The sequence below is a fragment of the Lampetra planeri genome, chromosome 3, assembly GCF_965212315.1.
Source record: "Lampetra planeri chromosome 3, kcLamPlan1.2.h2, whole genome shotgun sequence".
NCBI classification, from domain to species: domain Eukaryota; kingdom Metazoa; phylum Chordata; class Hyperoartia; order Petromyzontiformes; family Petromyzontidae; genus Lampetra; species Lampetra planeri.
The window spans coordinates 10378817-10379392 of record NC_136109.1 but is presented as its reverse complement, the minus strand read 5'-3'; positions in this window follow the sequence as shown (position 1 = coordinate 10379392).

The window sequence follows — 576 nt, the reverse complement described above, 5'->3', positions numbered from 1 at the left end:
GTTGAGCTATCGTTTGTGGTAGCCAGGTCGCTTCTGAAAAAGGAGCTTACAGACAGCTCAGTGGGGCCTGACCTGGTAAAATAAAAAAAGAACATTCGTTTTTTAAAAATAGTTTTAGTTCAGTCTCGTGGTGACATTGCTTTTGTTTTAGGGGCCGTCCATAAATGACGTCACGCACCTAGGGGGAGGAGGGGGGTCAGACATTTGTGACGATGTGTGACAAAGGGGGGGGGGGGGGAGAAATGTGACGTCACATCAAAATGCGCAACTTTAAATATAGACAACGCCTTCTACTTAATTAAATAGACTTTTTAATAAATGTTTTCTCCTTCAACATCAGAGTGCAGCGCCACATTAAATACGCACTACAATGACAATAGTTTAAAGCGATTTGAAGCATATTTTATTTTGGGGGTGAGGGCAGAGCTTTGTGACGTCATATTTGAGGGGGGGGGTCTGACTTTTTGTGACGTCGAGTGACGAAGGGGGGGGGGGTCAAAAATCGTCCAAAGTCGCGTGACGTCATTTATGGACGGCCCCAAAGTCACGTAGAACAATTTTTTTTACAAAAAACTA